The following is a 20,952-nucleotide window of genomic DNA, read 5'->3' on the forward strand; positions in this document are numbered from 1 at the left end:
GCCTGTAGAATGAAAAACAGTTAGGGTAAGCAAAATGGCTATAACAAACAGATCCAAAATATGTAATAGATCAAGCACATTAGATGTTTATTCTCACCAGTGTTCCCCATCTTGTTCAGCACATGATTATTCAAATTTTAGGTTCCTTCCATCCTGTGACCTTGAAATCTCCTAAGGCCTTGTCATCATCTGCATCCAGCTATAAGAAGGGGGAACAGATAACATAGAGGTAGGACATGCCTGCCTCTTACAAGCACTGGCCCAGGAATATACTCATTACATTCACTCATGTTCCTTTGGCTGCGCCTAACTGCAAGGGAGGCCAGGAAACATAGTCTAGTTGCATACCCAGGAAGAAGGAAATAGATCAACCACAGTGGCTTATACCTGTAATCCCAGCACTTTGGGAGGCCAAGACAGGTGGATCACTTGTGGTCAGGAATTCAAGACCAGCCTGGCCAACATGGTGAAACGCCATCTCTACTAAAAATACAAACATTAACCGAGCATGGCGGTGCACGCCTGTAATCCTAGCTATTTGGGAGGCTGAGACATGAGAATCACTTGAGCCCAGGAGGCGGAGGTTGCAGTGAGCCAAGATCGCACCATTGCACTCCAGCCTGGGTGACAGAGCAAGACTCTGTCTCAAAAAAAGAAAAAGAAAGAAGGAAGGAAGGGAGGGAGGGAGGGATAGTGAACAACTAGAAGACTTTGCCACAATCATTTTTTAAAAAAGAAATTTTTAATGACCCAGAGAAGTACTTGTCGCAGGTCTGACTGACTGGGGCTGGCATTGCAGGCGGTAAAGGAATTAACCAAGACAGCTATAGGTAAAGAAAGACAGGTTTATTAGAGAAAGTATGAAGATACATTGCAAGGGTGCAATGGGCAGCACAGCAAAGAAGGGGCTGTCTGCAAGGAAGCAGGGTGTGGAGGAAAGTTTTATAGGGTTGTGCTAGAAGGGATATTTATAGAACGAGGTCATACTACTGGGGCTATGTGCAGAGCAAAGTTGTCGTACCCGCGGTTGTTTGTGGTTACCTGTCTCAGAACAATTGTTCTCCCTGACGTTGGACCCCTTCTTCGTTGTTGCTTACTCATCTTAACAGGACTCCACAGTGCTCACATTTTATTAAATGAATAAAGGAGATAATCAAACTGGATATACATATGACTCCAAGTTGGGAAAGGGGCAAATGGGGATGTGTACCCAGAGTAAAAAATGATGCTAAGATATTAATAATAGTTATTTCCAGTTAGTAGGAATACAGAAGAGTTTTGTTTTCTATTCTTTTAATTTTCTGAATTGTTCAGTGAACATAAATTACCTCTATAAGATGACATATTATTTTTTAAATGTTAAAATATCTCAATTATAAACACAAAGTGCTCATTTAGCAAGGATCATTGTTGACAATCCATCTCCTATCTCAACTCCTAGAACCTCACAGAAACATAGAGAAAAAGCGCCTGTTGATAGCAATCTATTTTCTGAGGTATTCAGAGGCCAGCGTGCAATTTAACACAATCCCTAATTTACAAAAGCCATTTCTAAGTCCATTGTTTGAAGATGAACCCATTCTCTGACAAAATTAATGTAAAGGATGATGATAAGGATCCAGAGCCAGCCCACCAAAGCCCCTCTACTGCAATCAGACACGATATTCCTACCATTGGTTCCATAGAGACCAACTCTGGATCCCAGGATTGCTACAGAAAAGTGCTTTCCATGGTCAAGGGCAAGATAGCAGGAGCATATCTTTCCTCACCTTGTGTCACCCTCCACCTCAACAAGCCCTGGCAGCCAAAGTGGGAGCTTTTTTCCCCCCTAGTGCATGACTTTGAAAGATTGTAATATAGTCTATGGAAAACTTTCAGCAGTCTGAAAGCCTTCCCTGGGCCCACCTGTCCTCTCATGGTCTACAACTGGAGAACAGTCCTGAAATCCTTGAGCTCTGGAAAGCTTCCTGGTTTGTCCTTGGGGAATGCAGGTAGCTATATTGGAAGAACTTGCTCAAGTACAGTTCTTGACCTCTGGGGAATCCATTAGGGGAAGATCACTTCAAACTCAATAATGAAGTCCCCATATTTCTTGGGCGCTTTGGGGAGAGGGAGGTCTTCTCCAGGGACTTTTCACCGCATGCCAGTCCTGATGACTTCCTTGAATACGATGGGTATAGCCTTTCTGTCCAGAGTGGGATGTTCACGGTGCACCCACACAGAGCCTCCCAAATGCTGATCCTGCCAGGACAGATGACATCAGAGCCATTTCTCTTAAAAATACTACGTGGCTTGTGGCTTGTCCTTTAAAACAAAGATGATGTCAGCTGGAATGTTTTTAGAGGTTTGATCTCCTTTCTTGCTTGGGGAAGGTGATTTTGGTCCCTCTTTCCACCGTGTTTTCACTTCAATGGTCCAGATCTTGTCTTGACTAGAACTAGTTTCCTCATCATGTGGAAAGTGGGAGCTGGGACTTCCTCAGCAATGATGCCATGGTGGGAGCATGGAGGCAGAAGGGAGCTGCTTCCAGGCCTGGGGCAGGGGCTCCCACCAGGCATGGTCCTGAAGGAGACAGGTGATGGGATGTTACATTAGGATGACTAGGAAGATGCCAGGGACCCCTAGGATGGGAAAGAAATGTTTTCCTCATGTGCTTTTCCCCTCATGGAAGCAGCCGTCTTAGAGACTTTGGTTTCTCTCCATCCCAAGGCCTCCATCATCCCACTTCCTTTAGTGTCCTCATCTCCAGTAACCTTCATATCATCCTCACTGCAGGCATGCACTCTCCAGCCATATCCTAAATCTTACCATCAACCAGAGTTGTTCCTTCTCTGAAATCGTGAATTCAGACATTTCCATTTCTGACAGTAGTTTCCTATTTTCCAACTTTCTTACTGAAGTTACTCCCTATAAATCTGATCTTAAACTGCACTGAATCACTAGTCCCCAGCACCCTGTTCTCTCTCATCAGTACCCCCACTTTCATCTTTATTTGTCCCCAGTCCATTTCTTGCCAGCATTCTCAATTCCCTTGCCCCATGTACTTCCATGAGATTTTCCAGGCAAATGCCCAACTCTATAATAATTCTACCCTCTGAATGTTCTGGGATTCCAGAAAAAGCAGAAGCCCTTAGATAAGAACTCTCTCAACTTTCTGACACCAACCCTACAAACTTACTTGTCTCCCACTCATCCTGTCTTCCATTCTATCACTTACAACAGATAAGGTGACCTTCCCCTCACCCAAGTCAAATCCTCCCATATGCATCCTGTGTCCCAAATCCTTCTGCCTTCTCATAAGCTTCAAGCAATTAATAAGTCCCCTACTTTCTTACATCAATAATAAATTCTTTCTGTTGGGTCTTTCCTATGAGTACTTAAACATTAACAGGTCTCTTCCATGTTGGAAAAAAAACAAAAAAACAAAAAAACTCCTTCCACTCAAGGTTTCTCCACTTGTACTATCTCCCTTTCCTTTCTTTCCTCCATCCTTTCTCCTTTCAGGCAAGTGGAGAAAGATGATGAATTCCACAGCCAAACTCCTTGAAAGCCTAACTCCTACTTCACCAAATATTCACCCTTCTGCCAATTGCAATTTAGTTTCTAAATACTAATATTACAAGATCAGTCAGCATACCAGCAAGAAGCAGAATTCATCCCACATGGTTCAAGGGAAGAAGCTGCTTACAGAGATATAGGCAGGATGAAGTCATCAAAAATGGAATCGTGAGGCACTCCAAGAGCAGTGACAGTAGGAAGCCATTATCATTCCTAGGGCCGAAGAGACAAGAGGAGGAAATAGAACAGTAAGAGTGAAAACCAGGGAGAAGAGGACACCTGGTGGGAATTGAAGTCAAGGAGCGGTGGACTTACTGCCTAAGAAAAGATACTAAAGCTGGATGGAACTGGAGAAAAATATTCTGCTCTCTCTGTTTCAGTCATCCCATCTGTCATTGCTTCCCATTGGCCAAACCCAGTTGAAAGCTAGAGAGCAAGGGAGCCTAAGTGATAAAGTCTACAGAGCTCAGCCTTCAGGGGCACAGGAAAGATGGGAGAATGGTGGATACACAGAATAACCAGAGCATTTCACCCACAACCTCCTTTTTTATAAAAGTCGGTGTCTTGCTTTGATATTGTTGTCCACTGCCTCCTTGAATAATCTCTTCCTGTGGCAGGTGTGGCAGCATATTCAGCCACTTTTGCCTCTACAGGATGCTCCTGCTCAGTTGCTTTTGCTGGTTCCTCTTCCTCTGTCCTTTCCTTTATATTGTTTTTCTCTACAAACCCCCAAAGCTCCATCTATAAGTTGAAAATTCACAAAGGTATACCTCTAGTTCAGATTTCTTTCCTGAGCTTTAGACTTAAGTGTTTGTAACTAGAGCACATCTCTGTGTATCTGAAGATCTTGAAGCACCTCATATTCAACGTGACTTCAGTTGAACTCACCTCCCGCTCTCCTCCCTGAAAACTCACACCTCTTCCTGTATCTCACTGAATAACATTACTACCCACTCAGTTATCCAATCAATCACCCAAGCCATTCTTTTCACTGCTGATAGAATGATTTTCCAAAAATGAAAAATATGCTGATTTTACTCCTTCGCTTTCATTGGCTTGTTAATTCCGTGATAAATCTGAACTTCTTAATGTGGTTTACAAAGGTTGTGTCAAATACTTCTAGGTGTTCAACAAGATCCATGTTCTCTTCTTATTCCTGGGTGCACAGCTGAGCTACCTTTTCCAGCCTTACTTGAATTAAGTTTGGCCAAATGACTGAGTTCTAGCCAATAGATGGCATTTCCAGAGCAGTGTGTTTTAAAAAAGCATCTATCCCTCTTTCACAGTCTCTCTTTCCCCTTCAGCTGTGAGGATGAAGCCCTAGGGGATGGCAAAATCACAAGAAGGAATTATGGCCTGGAGGAAAGTCACTGCAGGCCAGGAACACCTGCTCAGACCATTAGGTGAACTAGGAATATATTTATACCAAAAACTGAGTGTAAAGAGGTTAAGTAGCCCGGTCACATGGCAAGTATTCAACAGAGTCCAGATTGCCTTACACCAAAGGCCAGGTTGATATTTGTGGTGTACTGCTTTTCTTATTATACATTAAGAGTTGTATTCTATTGCTTTATTGGCTGTCTATAGCCAGTAAAAGCTTTTTAAGAAAACGGACCATGTGTGCTTGCTAACTGTTGACTTTTAGTAGCTAGCAGTATATCTGGCATATAATAGGTACACAATAAATATTCATCACCCGGTGTGGTGGCTCACACCTGTAATCTCAGCACTTTGGGAGGCTGAAGTGGGTGAATCACCTGAGGTCAGGAGTTCAAGACCAGCCTGGCCAACATAGTGAAACCCCATCTCTACTAAAACTACAAAAATTAGCTGGGCTTGGTGGCACACGCCTGTAATCCCAGCTACTACTCAAAGGGTGAGGCAGGAGAATTGCTTGAACCCGGGAGGCAGAAGTTGCAGTAAGCTGAGATTACACCACTGCACTGCAGCGTGGGCAACAGAGTGAGACTCTGTATCAAAAAAGAAAGAAAGAAAGAAAGAAAGAAATTCATCAAATGCTGTGGTCTGAATATTATATCCTCCAAAATCCTTAAGTTGAAATCCTAACCCCCAGGGTGATGATATCAGGAGGTAACTGGGTCACAAAGGTAAGAGTCCTCATGAATGGAATTGGTGCCATTGTAAGATAGACCCAAGGTAGCTCATTAGCCCCTTTCACCTTATGAGAACACAGTGAGAAGCCACCAACTATGAAGCAGGAAATGAACCCTCCCCAGATACCAAATCTGTGAGTAGCTTGATCTTGGACTTCCCAGCCTCCAGAACTGTAAGAAACAAATATTTGTTGTTTATGAGCCACCCAGTTTATGATATTTTTGTTATAGCAGCCCGAGTGGAGTATGACATCAAATGAGTAGCACTGGTTACTTAAGGAGAATATAGTGACAGGGAGAGCCAATTAAACCAGTTATTCCTCCTCTCTTGTTTTACTGCTTTTGGCTTGGTGAGAGAAGAGTATTTTGAGGAAGAGGGCAGAAATCTCATGTGTAAAGGGCAGAGGTCAATCAAGAATTGATAGTATCTGAAATGTCATGAACTCTCACATTTCAAAAGATGCCTGAAAGTCATTTGCATGACTTTTAGAAGCTGCCTCTAGCTTATTTTCCCACAAAAAATTATACCTAAGGAAGAAATTTCCAAATTTCTGCCATGTAGAATGATTTTACATCCAAATCTTGTTCACACTTTAATTTCTAGTTCAGAAAAGCCCCTTATTTCACCTGCTCCCAAAACTGGAACTGGAAGTAATCTCTTTCATCTCTGAATTTTTTTTTTTTTTTTTTTTTGACATGAGTCTCACTCTGTGGCCCAGGCTGGAGTGCAGTGGTGCTATCTTGGCTCACTGCAACCTCAGCCTCCTGAGTTCAAGAGATTCTCCTGCCTCAGCCTCCTTAGTAGCTGGTATTACAGGTACATGTTACCATGCCTGGCTAATTTTTGTATTTTTAGCAGAGACAGGGTTTTACCCTGTTGGTCAGGCTGGTCTCGAACTCCTGACCTCAAGTGATCCACCCACCTCAGCCTCCCAAAGTGCTAGGATTACAGGCATGAGCCACTGCACCCAGCCCTCATCTCTGAATTCTGATATCGTGTTACCTCTGCCTCTCTTGTGAGCTGCCCATGGTCTGCCTTGTTCTCAAGACATTTACTCTCAGCTCTGTAAGCACCTTCATGCAGGTGATGAATTCATCTTCCATAGCATTGGCATGTGGGTGCTTAGGGAATACTTGTTGAATAAAAACCAAATGAATTAACTCATGAATAAAAAATCCTTCATATATGAACCAATCACTAACCTGGCATTAAGAATTTCTTAATTCAGGCCGGGCACAGTGGCCCACACCTGTAATCCCAGCACTTTGGGAGGCCGAGGTGGGCAGATCACCTGAGGTCGGGAGTTCGAGACCAGCCTGACCAACATGGAGAAACCCCATCTCTCCTCAAAATACAAAAAAATTAGCCGGGCGTGATGACGCATGCCTGTAATCCCAGCTACTCTCGAGGCTGAAGCAGGAGAAACGCTTGAACCTGGGAGGCAGAGGTTGCGGTGAGCCAAGATGATGCCATTGCACTCCAGCCTGGGCAACAAGAGCGAAATTCCATCTCAAAAAATAAAAATTTAAAACAAAGAAGAATTTCTTAATTCAAAAAGCACAGCAGCTCTAGAGAGCACTGGAACACATTTGAAAGGTCAGTCGTACACTGATGCATAATGTGTTAATATCCCATACTCTAGTCTCCAAAATTTTTCCTGGATTCTAAAAAGAGTAGTAGTAGATTTTAATTAAAATTGCATGCTTCTACCTGGATATACTTTTTGAGAATTTTCTCATGTTTAGGGCTTAAAAAATAAGCACATTCTCTTGAAATGTAACTTGTATGCAAAAGTCTTAAGAAGACAACCTCTCACTTTCATGAAGGGACTCAGAAGATATAAAACTAATTTGTTTTATTTAAACTTCTGAAATGAATTTTGGTTTGGAATTTGATCTGAATATATAGGTCTAAACGCTAGTTTACAATCTCGAGTGTATTAAGAATTAGAATTTTCCTGGGTCACATGCTGACTTTCACTTTCTGGAAATGTTTTAAAATGAGGGTACAAGAATTTTATAATTATCTCAAAATACACAAAATGATTGTTCACGAAAAGGAAGAACAAGCGTGGAGAAATGAGAAACCAGTTCTCAGCAAACAGAAATAAAAAGGGGATGGAATTAAAGCCTGTTGCTGAGAAATCAGATTCTCATAGAACAACCGTTCCAACTCCATTCATTTAGATGAATTCCATTCATTTAGATAATAGCTTGAAGTGTAATTATTCCCCCGTGGACCTTTGCGCTGACACTTTACAGCATTTGCCTCAGAGATCAGTCCTGTTGTGGCTTGTTCAATACCCGTTCTCTCCACCAGAGGGCAGCAAGAGGCTGCACCCAGATTACTTTCTAAATGAGTCATTCTGGCTTCAGTGAGAAGCCACGCGGAGGAAGCTACTAGGTTGCAGCCCTCCTCTGCAAACCAAGATCCACAGCCTCAGACAGAAAGGAGACAAATCGCCTTATCCCTGGCAGAAGATTTTCAGATAATCGGAGAAACCTCTCACGGGCAAAATGCACGTGATGTCAAGGCTTGCCCCCCGAAGAAGGAGTCAGTGGTGGTTTTGGACAGGAATGGCATCACTTAAATGTATTTTCAAGGAGCAGAGTCATCTGATGCTAAGAACAGCTATACTGAAAAAAAGAAAAAGAAAAGAAAAAAGTTGATAGGTACGCTCGAATGTATTTTATCTGAGTTAAATACTAAATGCCCAATAATTGGACTTGGAGAAAAATCATTATTTCGGCCGGGCGCGGTGGCTCAAGCCTGTAATCTCAGCACTTTGGGAGGCCGAGACGGGCGGATCATGAGGTCAGGAGATCGAGACCATCCTGGCCAATACAGTGAAACCCCGTCTCTACTAAAAAATACAAAAAACTAGCCGGGCGAGGTGGCGGGCGCCTGTAGTCCCAGCTACTTGGGAGGCTGAGGCAGGAGAATGGCGTAAACCCTGGGGTCGGAGCTTGCAGTGAGCTGAGATCTGGCCACTGCACTCCAGCCTGGGCGACAGAGCGAGACTCCGTCTCAAAAAAACAAACAAACAAAAAAATGAAATCATTATTTCTACTCTTTGACAGCCTTGAGACAAAATTATCAAGTCAAATTTATAAGGCTGCAGATTTAGTTGCTTGTTTTGCTTTCCTCTCTTTTTCCAGTTACCTCCTGAGAGTTGGGCAAAGATCAATAAGATCCCTCTGCTGTGGCTGCCAGCAAGTCTGTGCCTGATTTGATGAAATTCTGAAAAGGTACCAGTACCTCCTCCCTCCAAGGCCTCTCGTGGAACATAAAACCCTAGAACTATGCCAAGGGACAGAGCCAAGCCACATTTCAGTGTCTGCTGCTGAACCAAGTTCTGAGCAGGGGCCATCTTTTTCTGCTCACGAAGTTGTTATTGAATTCTTTCAAGTGCTTGCTTTGGGGACAAAAATGGTCAAGAAAGATAATCTCTGTACAACCAACATTTCCAGGAAACCCATTATTTGTGCATTATCTGTATACTCACAAACACATAAGCACATGCACACATGCCAAGAAACAAAAAGTTTTCAGTTAAGAGTCATGTTCCTAAAAGCTTTATCTTTTACACCAGTATTTATTGCTGTCTATCCTCATAAGGTCTACTGTGGGAGGTGCTGGCATAGCAAGAATTTTGCCTCAGGAGTATACGAGAAAACATAATCAGGGCGGAAAGCAGAGGTATTCAAATAACAAAGTACTAAAGTGTGTTGCAGCTGATACGTGAACTCACATCTAACTCAGGTCAACCCTGGGATAAAAATGAGCATCAAACAGTCTCCCCCCTACAAGTATGTAGGCACCATGAGAACAGCAATATTTAGTTTCTTGTTCCATCCTAAGTGACCGGAACATTTCTGATGCTCAATTAATGTTTGCCAAATAACGAAAATACTTAGGGAATGTTCCACATCAGAGACAAACATACCGTCTCTTAGTAAGTCCATTTTAGACAATCCTTTTCTCCCTCCAGCGTTAACACAGAGCGTGATTTCTTTAGGTGGACACTAGCTGAATTAGTTGGCTTGGATTTAGGGGCCATGTTGTATGCACTGTTAACAACAATCGTATGTAAAGGAGCAAGATGCTCACCCGGGAGAAGTGCGTGGGCACAGATACTGGCGGAATGAATGGAAGACTCCCATCTCACGCTCTCTCTGGAATAGGGTTGCTGGATTTAGCAAGTAAAAATACAAGGTATTCAGTTACATTTGAATTTCAGATAAATGAGTTTAGCATGGGACAAAGTTATACTCAAAAATATTCATTATGTATCTGAAATTCAAAATGAACTTGGCCTCCTGTATTTTATCTGGCAAGTCTACCATGGGGCATACACTTTCTGGGAGGATGGTCTGACTTTTTCACTTGTGACCTCTCTTTCTCTCTGGGCACATAGGTTGTATCCCTTTAACTTTAATGTATGAATGCCATTGTAGTATGATAATCACAGTGGATTCCATTTAATCCCTTGAAGTGTGCCATCAAAAATCCTAGTATTTTGAAAATGTTCCCTGTGCTTAAGGATTTGAGAACCACTAGTACACAAACTTTAGTAAGCAGCCTTCTTTCATCTGAATGAAGGGTGTGTCCTATAGTCTTCTGCCTCCCCTTTACATTGGGAAATTATTTCTGGGCAGATACCTTTGTTTAGATGGTTGAAAATAGGCTTTGATGGCATTGTATTTCCTAAGTAACTTCCTGCCAATTATCAACCTCTTCATTATAAAGTGAGTCTAATACCCCACTCAGGGGGTGATGCAGGGGTTCCTAATGGAAGAGTATGGGAAAAAAAGGACTCCATTAAGTGATGATGATATGAACTCAACTTTTCCAACACAAATAAGGCTTAGAAAAACTGATCCCCAGACTTCTGTTCAAAACGTCTTGTATTAGTCCTGGACCACAGCCAGTCTTTCCTGAGAACCCACACCTAGTTGTGACTCTAATCAAGTAATTACTTCCTAGCTACAGTCCTAAAGAGACCAGGTCCACCTGAGCATCCCTGTGCTTTATGGGCCAACTTGGCCAGAAGGCTCAGCGAATAACCCTGATACCTTGAGTGGAAGCAGGAGGAGTGGCCAGAGGCAGAGGAATCCAGCTACTAACCAGGGAAAGGATTCAAATAGATACTTTTCCATTAGAAAGTCTCTGTTCAAATGATCTCAAAGCTAAAAATTATACAATTTTGTAAAGAAAATTCTCTTTTGTCACTTATAAGCATTATCACTTTTTATTGAATTATCCTATAAATGAATATTGTTGAATCAAATGAGACTAATTAAATCAATGAAAATAAAATGTTTACCTTTCTGGAAACCATCAGTATATTATACGGCATTTAAGGCATTTTACAAATTAACACCAGTATATCCTTCCAATCTCATTTCCTTCTGCTTCTTTCTAGGACTACTACATTCTAGCCAAAGGTTTCTGAACCTTGGCACTATTGACATTTTGAAGGGGAGAATTCTTTGTCGTAGGAACTATCCTGTGTATTGTAGGATATTTAGTGGCATCTCTGGCCTCTACCCACTGGATACCAGCAGAACATCCCCTCCCCAGGCAAGAGTGTGACAATTAAAAAATGTCTGTAGGCATTGTCAAATGTACCCGGGGTGGCAAAATCACCCCCATGAAGAACCATTGGGGGACAAAATCATCAGCACTGAGGACCACTGCTCTGGCCCACGAGACAACTTTTCCTGCTATGAACACATTTTCTCAAGCTCTACCCACACTCCCCCACCACACTACACACACATTTCATTCCTGTTTCCTTGACCTAAAACATCCTGCTTTCCCCCTTTCCATTGACAAACTCGTACTTATTCTCTGAGGCCTAAATCAAATGCTACCCTATATAGCTTTCCTTACAATCTATGCCAACTTCATTTCCTTTCCCTCCTCTAGGCTGCCGTGAGCACTGCACACATCTTTACTTGTACTAATAGTGTTGACCGTACGATGTTGCAATTATTTATTCACCCTTCACTCCTTCTCCCGAGAGGCTATTTCTCAAGAGCAAGGTCTGTGTAACTATACTACCCAGCATGGTTTTCTGTCCATGCATGTCTCTGTGAGAGAGCGAATGTGTGTGTGTGTGTGTGTGTGTGTGTGTGTGATCTGACAAATATAATATATACAGCACTCTGCTTTGTTGAAGTGTAAGACAAAGTCCTAAGCTATTCCATTTACTATATTTCTAAAAGAAACATGTGGATTTTAGTTCTCATCACGTAGATTAATTGGTTAGACTAGATCTCACTAGACCTTATGTTCCCACAAATCTGGATTACCATTTTTCCAAATATGCACGGTATTTTCCCATCTCTACACCGCTGTGGAAATTATTTTCTTCACCTGGAAAGTTCTGCTATCCTTTCTCCCTGTCAAAATCCTCCTCAAACACCACCTCCACTTTTCACAGTCCTGGACACACACACCATGCACACACACCACTCACACACACAAAACACACATGCAACACACATGTTGTGGTTTCTTCCTTCTGAAAGAGCCCTTGCTTTTTTATCTTCTTTTCTAGTTCTCCTAACTTTCTGTCTTATCCCCAGTAGTCTCCTCTTAAAGTTGGATTGTACTCCTTGAAGGCAAAGACTGTATCTTCCTCTTTCTAGTTCTGCAGCTCCTCATACAGTGACTTGCTCATACTAAGTATTGAGTAAGAATTTGTTACATTGAAGAGAAAAATCAGAGATTGTCTCGAAAACACTGAGTTAATATCCAGACAAAAATGTACGTAAATTCAGAAAGAGAATGGATTTTGACAACATCAGAGTCAAACTTTAGAAAGATGAACTTATCTGGTTTGGGAAATAATGAAGATGCACCATCAGGCACCCATGGTGGTTCAAGGACAAGGTGAAACCATAATAACAAAGATGGCAAGGACTATTTCAGAGTGACAGAAATGGGATTGGGTACCTAATTGGAGATGGGGCAAGGGAAAGAGAGAAGTGAGGAATGAATAATATCATTCCAATCCTGAGTGGGCACTGGGGTGATGACAGCATCACTCATCAAAATATAAAGGCTTGAGGGAGAGAAGGAAAGAAAGTCAGCATTTGAGAAACCAATGAGCTACCTCAAGGAAAATATCACAGAAACAATTGGAAATGTTAAGAGTGAGGCTCAGAGAAGTTGAAGGACCTAGAGACAGAGTTTGGGAGCCAGTCATCTAGCAGAGGTCAAGGGTCATTAGGGGATGACTGAGGAGTAGGGTCTGTGACAAGAGAAGGGAAGAGGGGCTGGTGGGGAAGGGAGTAGCCGAGGAACAGTGCTACAAAAGCCAGGAGGGAGCAAGGTTTCAATAACGTGAACATTTCAAGAATTGAAACGATGCAGAATTCGGTGAGCAAGAGGGCTGGAGATGTGTCAGTAGACTCGTGAGTTGGAGATCTGCTGACTTTTGGGAGATGAGACTCAGTAGGGAGCAGGGGCTAAAAGCTGTTAGGTCAGGCTTGAAGGAGCGGTGAGAATGTCACAACTGAGAGTGAAGAAACCAATTTCCTCAACAAGTGTGTTAGTAAAAGGAAAGCGATAGGTACCTGAATACCTTGAGGGAATAGCAGGGCTTAAAAAAGTTTTGTTTGTTTTTAGGTTGTGCAAGACTGAATCTTGTTTGTTGAAGGAGGGTAAAGAACTGGAAAGTAGATTTTGAAGCACTAAGAGAGAAAACTGAAAAAGCAAAGTCTCACAGGTGTGCTGGGGTTGGGCTCCCTGAGGAAGGGCTGCCTTTGGAAGGAAGAAGGGTATCTACCCCTGAGAGAGAAGGAAAGAGTGGGTTAGGAGTGAGGAATCGCATAACTCAGGCAATGAAGAGAGTGAAAGGACCCACCTCTAGACGTTTCCACTCTGCTGGAGCAAGAGGGTCGATGGTGAGCCAAGGCCGTGGGGTTTGTGAAGCTGGAGTTCCACACATGTGATCCTGAGATAAATGTCTCAGGGAATTGACAAGATTATTGAAATGATTGAAAAGCATCAGTGAGGTCCCAGGATTCCTTTCAGATGGGTGTATCTTTTTCTAGAAAATTCCTTCACATCCTTCAACACCCAGCTCAAATGGTCCCTTCTCCAGCTCACCCAGGTGGAAACAAAACTCATGGGAGTCATTCTTTCTCCCTGCAACTCCACAACCGTTCTAAAAATATTTACCTTGCTGTATTTGACATTTTATGCTCTCTCATTTGTCTCTCTCACTGGTTCTTGAGTTTCTAATTGGATAAAGATCATAGTTTATCTCTAAATTCCCAGTGTCTGGGAACATGGCTAGCACATATTAGGCGCTCAAAGGTTAACACTTGTGTTCAACACAAGAATGAATAATATTTTCCCCACTGGTGGAAGCTGACTTTTGTTTATAGCATCATTCATTAATGAGAGAAGGGACAGTCCCAAGGAAGTCTGGTCCTCTTTTCTGGCTGCACAAGATGAGAGAAAAACTGCACATGTGGCTACATGTGAAGTCAAAGCAAATGATAACAATCATAGCCATGAAATGAATGTGAAATGCAAATGGGTTTCTCAAAACCCATATGCAGTTCTGAATAGCAGAAGAAAAGAGTGGGAGGATGGGGAACTGAGTGAAGAAAGGGACCAAGCCCAAGATAATTTTCAGTTGGGAACAGAATGACTTCCTAAATCGTAGAGTGTGTGGTCCAGAAAGCAGAGAGCCACAGATGCAGCTACTGTAAAAAGCCCGTCGTGACTTTTTTTTTTTTTTTTTTGGAGAAAAGAAAGTCTGTTTTGAACCTGGCTATCTCTCTAGCATAACTTTGCCTTAAAAAGCCATGGCTCTGTGAAATGCTGTTTCAGGTGGAATTCGGTTTAATGTGAATATGTGATACCTTGCAACACTGGTGAGTCTATTTACTGAACCCCTACTGTGTATTCTGCGTGTCTGTCTTTGTTTTTCACAACCTTCCTGCTAGATGGGTGTAATTATCCCTGTTTTACACATGAGGAAACTGAGACAAGGAACAGATAGGGAAGGAACCCAGGATTGGACTGGTACGCAAGGCCTAGATTAAAGACCAAGTCTTTCTAACTGCAAAACCCATATTTGTCCACTCTATTACATGATGCTCCATCAAGTGTAATTAGAAACAGGCAGCCATGGGGATGCGTAGAATCAAGGCCAGCTTTACGGGCACACTACCTGTGTGGCATATGGACCCCATGTGTAGGAAGGCCTGGTCCTTGGTTTAATGTTCTACTGCTACCGTCTTGAAATTCTCATTTTGCACTGGGCATTTTCATCTTGCACTGGGTCCCACAAATGATGGAGACAGTCTTGCATAGAATCAGAATGTTGGAGTTGAAAGGACTTCGAAAGATCATCCATTCCACCCCCACCCATCTTGCAGATGAAGAAACTGAGGTTAGGACAGTAGAACTGGTCACCTTCTGTCACAAGTTCATTCGCGCCAGAGCAACAATATAACCCAGGCCCCACAGAGTGTTTCCCCTTTGCTACAGGAGCTTATCTCCAGCCAAAATATCACTTGTGGCTGAGCTGGGTCAAGTCATTTCACTCCTGGGCAAATGGTCCTTGTCTTTTCATGAAACCAAAGGCACATAAACCTGAATGTGATTCCAGCAAAACCGCAATGTCTAGTGATAAAAGAAATCTTTAGCTGAGTGTCTCACCAAACACCTATCTCTCCTGCCCAAACCTCACCAACATGCATTTCCTATGCTGGGTATGCCAGCTCAGCCAGAATCAGGACATGGTCATTGCCAGGACAGCGAGAGAGAGGTCAGGCTTAAGGCCAAGGCCCAGCTCCCACCAAACCTGGCCCAGAGAGGGATGAGCATTGGGCCCAAGGCATAGATACTCCACATCTACTAAATTGATACCACATTAATCCCTTTCAGAAGGGCCTCTTAGAGCTACCCTCAGGTCATTAAGACAAACAACCAAGCATTTGTAAGAGTTTGTGCTCACCTCTTCCATGCCCACATATTTGGATGCTCCAAAAGAGGACGTTGGGCTCTGATTGTCAGCCTACAAAACATACATTTGCGGCCGGGCACGGTGGCTCACACCTGTAATTCCAGCACTTTAGGAGACTGAGGCAGGTGGATCACTTGAGATCAGGAGTTCAAGACCAGCCTGGCCAACATGGTGAAACCCCATCTCTACTGAAATACAAAAATTTGCTGGGCGTGGTGGCACGCGCCTGCAATCCCAGCTACTTGGGAGACTGAGGCAGGAGAATCACTTGAACCCAGGAGGTAGAGGTTGCAGTGAGCAGAGGTCACACCACTGCACTCTAGTCTGGGGGACAGAGCTAGACTCCGTCTCAAATGAAAAAAATGAAAAAAGAAAACATGGATTTGCCTCAGGCGCACCAAAGTTGGTGGCTCTGCTTAGTGGAGAGCTGGGACTGAGATCCATTGGGTTGTTCTGAAATCACATGTGTCTGCCCCAGCCCAAAGGAGAGAAGTGTGGCACATGCAGATGACCAAGGAAACTGGTTGTGTCTTAAAAGAGCCTCTCTTGGCCAAGTGTGGGGGCTCATGCCTGTAATCCCAGCACTTTGGGAGGCTGAGGTGGGGGGATCATGGGAACAGAAGTTTGAGACCAGCCTGGCCAATATGGTGAAACCCCGTCTCTACTAAAAATACAAAAATTAGCAGGGTGTGGTGGTGCACACCTGTAGTCCCAGCTAATCAGGAGGCTAAGGAAGAAGAATCACTTGAACCCAGGAGGCAGAGTTTGCAGTGAGCCAAGATCATGCCGCTACACTCCAGCCTGGGCAGCAGCAGAGCGAGACGCTGTCTCAAAAAAAAAAAAAAAAAAAAAAAAAAAAGCCTCTTTTGGTTTCCTGGAATTGTGGTAAGGTTTTGCCTGTAGGAACAGTATGAACAATTTTCATTTTCAGGTTAGTGAGACAGGACGAACACACATAAGCCCCACCTAACATGGAAGCAAGACAAGAGCAGGGAATTTGACTTCTTTTGTTCACTGACGCATCTCGGGTACCTGAACAAGGCCTAGTAGACAGCAGGTGCTCAATAATTACTTGATATGCGAATGAATGCTTCTGTGATCTTGAAGGATCCTTAAGCCATCCATATAAAAATGAATAGTATAGGGTCATAGATTTTTTCATTTATCAATAATATGACAACCAAGGAGGGGTATTCAGAAACTCTGAAGAGGTAGAATGGGTCCATAACGTCTTGTGTGTGTTTAATGCAAATGACAACAAGCAAGCAGGGGGGAGAATATTAGAAGTTATTATTTCATTTATTGGATTATTCACCTATGGCTCTATGGATTTTGACTCATTCTAGAAACTCTACCAGACAATGGGGGTGGGTATTGCCCAGCCTTCACCTCCCTTCCCTTCCCTTCTTGGGATATTCTCTTTCTCTATTCTACACAGTCTTGATAGGACTGGAAATCGAGATGCTAATACAGCCAGGAGGTGGGCCTAGGAGTCAAGAGCAACCAATTATACCACTTTCTTGGGTCTTTCCATTTTAAGTAGACCAAAGCAAGGATGCAAAAGAAAAATGAATGGAGGATGTTTTCTCCAGCAGCAATGACCAGATAGGGTGGCTCCTGCCACCTGGATGTCCTGAGCTTCTCTGGCTCCTGCCCTGATTTCTGTGACTTCTTGTCCTTTATGTGAGCTCTCCAGTATACCACCACTACATTCCTCTGTTATTTAAGTTAGAGGGTTTGCTTCCATTGCTTGGAGCAATAGAACCCTAGCTGACTCATCTGATTCCATAACTGACTGCTAGTTAGCATCAGAAGCTTTGCAAACAAATAGCCCCAGTGGGTATCCCAGTTAGGAACAGGCTGGAGTGCCCAGGACCTCTCCAATCTCCACCCCTGATTCTAGCCTCAGATGAGTCAACTACCCGTCTGGTTTCAGGGGGGACACAGGAAAATCAGTTGGTGACATCAGTGCCTCAAGTTTCCATTTGTCTTAACCTTACCTTCCACCATGGAATCACCATCTTCAGAACAGTCCAAAGTCTGCATGACCTGTGGGCTCTGCTCTAGTCTGAGTCTTGAAGACAGTGATCATGTCTCAGAAATCTTCATTCCCTGTGCTTGGTCCTAAGTAGGCAGTTAGGGTTCAAGCTGAGATGTATGCAGATGGCTTAGAGCTGTGGCCCTCAACCCTGGTCATACCTTTAAATCACCTCGAAATTTTTTAAACATGCAGATACTCAGATCAAAAATTCATTTGAGTTTTTCTGGAGTAGGACTCAGGAATTTTTCTGATTTTTGTTTGGTTTGGTTTTGAGACATAGTCTCGCTGTGTTACCCAGGCTAGAGTGTAGTGGTGTGATTTCAGCTCACTGCAACCTCTACCCCCCAGGTTCAAGTGATTCTCCTACCTCAGCCTCCCAAGTAGCTGGGACTACAGGCATGCACCACTTCACCTGGCTATTTTTTTGTATTTATTTTATTTATTTTGTTTTTAGTAGAGACAGGGTTTAGCCATGTTGGCCAGGCTGGTCTCGAACTCCTGACCTCAGGTGATCCACCCACCTCAGCCTTCCAAAGTGCTGGGATTACAAGTGTGAGCCACAGTGCCCAGCCTCTAATTTTATTTTTTTGAAATACTTTTAAGCCAACAGAAAAATTACAAGAGTACTCTCTTTACCCAGATTCCCTAATTTTTAGTTACTAACCTTTTAGAGAGAAAGAAATAGATATGTACGTGTGTGTGTACACATGTACACATATGTGTGAATAGTTACACAGAAGTATATATGTGTTTTTTATTTGTTCATGTATACGTGTGTGTATACTTATAGGGAAAGAGAGAAATGAACTGAATTTATTATAGTCTTTTTTTCTGACTTCATGACCCATAACTCCTACAGATTCCAGTGTATACTTTCCCCAAACAAGAACACTCTTCTGTATTACCATATAATACCTTTCCAATCTGAAAATCAGCATCAACCAACACTACCTTCCAATCCACTAATCCCATTCAAGTTTCTCCAACAGTCCCAATACCATGTTTTTCCTTGTTCCAGGAATATCTATTGTCACATTACTCTCCTTCAGTCCGGAACAGTTCCTCCTTCTTTCTCTGGCTCTGGATCTGCATCCCTGACAGTCTTAAAGAGGACACACCTTTCATTCATGAGGACGACCCTCAACTTGGCTCAGTCAATGTTTCCTCAGACTCAAGCCTTGCATTCTTGGCAGAAAGACTCAAGAACTGATGCTGTGCTCTTCTCAGTGCTTCAGGTCAGGAGGCTCTACTCTCTCAACCGGCCCCCACTATTGGTGATGTTAACCTTGGTCACCTGGCCAAATTTGTGTCTGCCATTGTGAAGTCATCATTTTTCCTTTGTATTTGATCAGTGCTTTCTGGGGACATATTTCAATGTCACACCAATATTCTATTCCTCATCAAACCTTCACCCAGCAGCTGAGTATCCATGAATGACTCCTACCTTTGTCAGCCACTGTAGGTTCACTGCCAGATGGAGATTGTCTGTTGCCAACATTTAAAATAGTCTATATTCTATTGTGAGAAAGAGCTTTCCTTTCTGCTTCATTTGTTTGTTTGTATATTCACTTAGTTATATCTGTGTGGGCTCGTGCATTCTTATTTTATTCATTGAATTTCAATCCAATGTTTTCATTATTTATTTTGATGCTTTGGTTGCCTCAGATTTGGCCAGTGGGAGCTCCTTCACACTAACTTCTCTCTCCTTTTGACATGTCCCTGTCATTTTTTGAGCACTTCTTTATTTTCCGTAGCAAGATAATTCAGGCTCATTTTGTTCTTTCCTTGCCCTAGCCCTATAATCAGTCATTCCTCCAGGAGCTTGGCTCCTTTTTATGGAGGGGATATTTAAAAGCCAAGATCTGGGAACTTGGTGTGTATATTGCTACGTGTTTCTACAATTATTTCTATATCTATATATTTTTGAAAATTCATGAGCTTCTACCAATACTTCCAATTTCAATCCAACACCTTAGGATCTCCCTAGCTTTTCCTATTTCCATGACTATAACTCTTGTCCCAGATGATAAGAAATGTGGGTCTGACTATACTCAATTCATTCACATATTTGCTCAGTGGGCTAACTTATTTGCTGAATATAGCCAGTCCCCAGCCTTCCAACTGCCTCTCTCACTTGCCACCTCTGCATCTTCCCCCACTGTCTTCCTCAGCAATCAGACTGCCTCTTGCCAAGTCATCACCACAGCACCCCCTCCTCCCTCAGTGTCCTGATCCCTTAGATGAAGATGAGAAAAGAAAGGATTTGTATTTTTAAAGGGTTTCCCAAGTGATTCTAAGTGTGTAGGCAGACTTAGGTACATCATTTGGACCACATAAGTAATAGGCATACAATACTTACATCTAAGCCTGAGTCCCAAATTATCAAACACACTATATGACATTTTCCTGGAAGCATTCCTTTTTTGGTAAGGATTCAGTGTTTCACAATTACGAGTGGAGTTGGTAGGTCCCTGGAAGTGGTAGGGAGTCATAAGACTTCAGAAACAAGATGGTGTCTTAGTCAGTTCAGGCTACTGCAACACATTGCCAAAGACTGGATGACTTAAATAACACACATTTATTTCTCATAGTACTAGAAGCTGGGAAGTGAAGATCGAGGTGCCGGCAGGTCCAGTGTCTGGGGAGGGCCTGCTTCCTGGCTTGCAGAGGAACATCTTCTCATGACATCCTCACATGGCAGAGAACAGAAAGAGAGAGCAAGCTCTCGGATCTCTTTCTATAAGGGCACTAATCTTATAGATAAAGGCTCCACCCTCATGACCTAATAACCTCCCAAAGGCCTGATCTTCTCATACCATCACATTGGGGATTAAGATTTCAACATATGAATGTGGGGAATGACACAAACATTCAGTCCATAACAGTTGCTAGAATAGCAGAAGTAGGGAATGCCATGGGAAAGTATATAATTTTGCTTCAGGCTGGTCCTGCCTGTGCCCTCTCAAAATTATCTCATGCACCCTCTCTGGAATGTGCATATGAGTTACTGCTCCCTAATCTAACTTGCAAGTCAACCTTTTTTGACTCCTGAACTCTATGAAGAATGTGCCTGCTTTAAATTTTTTGAAAGCTTCACTCCATTTCCAGAGGTCTTCTTGTATTTTTCCACTTTGAAGAGTGAAATGCACTCCTGGTAAGGGGTATAACCAGTGGGCACACAGTTTTGTCTTGAGCTCATCTCTACCAGTACCTCAGCCTTGACCTCTGATGTCTGCTTTTGGCT

The 20,952-nt window shown here is 42.9% G+C and overlaps 1 protein-coding gene across 1 annotated transcript in view; it reads left to right on the forward strand.

Annotated features, from left to right (window-relative positions):
• BOC (BOC cell adhesion associated, oncogene regulated) overlaps nucleotides 1–20,952 on the forward strand; it is a 253,113-nt gene that overhangs the window by 10,335 nt on the left and 221,826 nt on the right. The window contains exon 2 of the mRNA XM_030941125.1: nucleotides 8,832–8,921. The gene's annotated coding sequence lies outside the window, so the exon portion shown is untranslated. The remainder of the gene's footprint in view (nucleotides 1–8,831; nucleotides 8,922–20,952) is intronic.

The sequence above is a fragment of the Rhinopithecus roxellana genome, chromosome 1 (genome assembly GCF_007565055.1).
Source record: "Rhinopithecus roxellana isolate Shanxi Qingling chromosome 1, ASM756505v1, whole genome shotgun sequence".
NCBI classification, from domain to species: domain Eukaryota; kingdom Metazoa; phylum Chordata; class Mammalia; order Primates; family Cercopithecidae; genus Rhinopithecus; species Rhinopithecus roxellana.